The sequence below is a fragment of the Chrysochloris asiatica genome, unplaced genomic scaffold, assembly GCF_000296735.1.
Source record: "Chrysochloris asiatica unplaced genomic scaffold, ChrAsi1.0 scaffold00002, whole genome shotgun sequence".
Classification (NCBI taxonomy): domain Eukaryota; kingdom Metazoa; phylum Chordata; class Mammalia; order Afrosoricida; family Chrysochloridae; genus Chrysochloris; species Chrysochloris asiatica.
The window spans coordinates 24,830,051-24,832,359 of NW_006408520.1; positions in this window are offsets into that span (position 1 = coordinate 24,830,051).

Consider the following 2,309-nt stretch of genomic DNA (forward strand, 5'->3'; position numbering starts at 1 on the left):
GCTACCAGAGCTCCTTATCTCTTTGTGTGGTCCTGTGAATTTTCTTGTATTCTATCTCCTGAAGTCATTTGTTTAATGACTTCCTGTCGTAGAAAAGAGGCTCCCAAAGTTATAATTCATGGAAAAGTCCTGAAAAACATACATTATAGGATCAGTTCTTTCTTTTGTGCTTTTTGTTGTTCTTAAGAGCTGTTGAGTCAGTTCTGACTCATGATGACTCTATGTAGGGTTTCTGAGGAGTGACTGGTAAGTTTGAACCACCAGCCTTGTGGTTCAATTGACCTTGCGGTTGAGTGCTTTTCTTACAGTGCCACACCACTCCTTCTTTTGTCCTAAGTAGAAGAAAATTCACTCTTGGGCCACTCTGGGAAGGGTTCCTTGGGGAAACACAATTCCCCATTCCTGTATAGTATTTGTTCTCTTGTAATTTACTTAATTGTGTACACATTAGTCTCTTTCTAGTAGACCATAAGCTTCTCAGGAAGTTTAAATATATCTGGTGGAAGTGGAAGTAGGAGATAAAACTTATGTGAAGTTGTATTATAGTAATAAACATATGCCTTAAGATTATAGGTTTTAAATCAATAAAAATATCAATTTTTTTCCCTTTTGATAAATTTCCCACTTTTCACTGCAATTATGATCATGTTTCCTGGGTGACTTTTAGGTAGCTACTGAAGATTACAGTCAGGTCAAACCCCCAGCCACGACACCTTGGAGCCTCTATCTTGTGGATTTTTTAAATCCCCACTGTTTAACATGGTAGTCTAGTAAGTGATGTTGCATTGAGTACAAAAGCAAAGAAATAATAAAACAAGGAAAGCCAAGAATGCATGTGCTAATCCTTTTCCCAGTACCTGTTTTTTTGGATGTTTCTCATCATCGATCAATTCTTTCTAGCATTCTAATATCTAAAGTCAATGCTTAATTTCAAAATTAACCTCAAGGCTATTTCAAACAGATATTGTCTTTGAATATTGTTATTGTTAGATGCCATTGAATCTATTTTTGCCTCATAGTGAACCCATATGATAGAGTGGAATTGCCCCAAAGGATTTTATAGGCTGTCTGGTGCTGTGGGTTAACGCGCCAGACTGCAAAGCCATTTGAATTGCAAGGTTGTCGGTTCAAGCTCACCAGCTGCTCCTTGGAAACCCTATCCAGGGTCGCTATGGGTCGGAATCTACTTGATGTCACTTAACAACAGCAAGTCTTTATGGAAGGAAATCTCCAAGTCTTTTTCATTTGAAGTAACTGGATGGGTTCGAACGTCTGCCTTGGGTTAGTAGCTGAGCAGATAACTTTTGTGCCTCCAAGGCTCCTTATTGTCCTACAACAGTTCATTTAAACAGACATGCAAAGACCTGCAAGCTGGGTATGGGCCATGAGTTTATGTGATTTCGCCCCCAATCAAAAATTTTTGATCCCAATAGCCTCCAAACCCCCTGCCAGGTCATATCCAAGACTAATAATAAAGAGCCCCCAGAGATGAATTAACTGCCAGTTCAACAGTCCTGCCCATGTAAGCCCCATAGCTTTTCCTCCCAAGGATAAAACATTAAGAAGGCGATCTGGGCTAAAATGATTATCGCTGGATTATCACATATTCCCAGTTCAATACAAAAAGAAAATGTAAGTTGAATCCAAATGACATATAATTCTATTTCCTTTTCAGCCAAGTGATTTCAAAGGCTAGGATCTCTGCTCAGAGCAAATTTAATGAGTCTTCTGATACATCACAGTGGTTCTTAGGGTAGTGCTGAGAGTGGATGCCTAGAGGAGAGAGCTAAGGGCACTCACTGCTTCCAAAAGTTGTGATTCATAATGTACAGGATGAGAGGGGGTGTGGGTGACTTAATGCTAGACCCTAAACACTTGCTGAGGAAACAGTTCCAATTCATGACAACTGTATGTGTGTCTGAATAAAACTGTGCTCTACAAGGCTTTCCTGGCTATGATCTTTGGGTGGTTATCATTAACCTTTCTTTCAAGAATCCTCTGGGTGACTTTGAATCTTTTGGTTAGTAATCAAATGTTTAACTATTTGTGCTACTCTTCTGTCCCTAAAATTATGATATGCCTCCCCAGAGGAGTATTCATCTCCTAGAAAACCACTGTTCTAAATACTAGGGAATCATAGAAAGTTCTTGAGTAGGGGAATGACATGGTCAAGGTAGTGTTTTAGAAGTTGAATCTGTCAAATCTCAATAAATATTTGTTGAATGAATGAATAAGCCAACTAAGATCAAGGCAGAGACATGAATCTGGCTTCTTCTGAATGTGCATTTCAACAAAGTCCTATTAAAAAG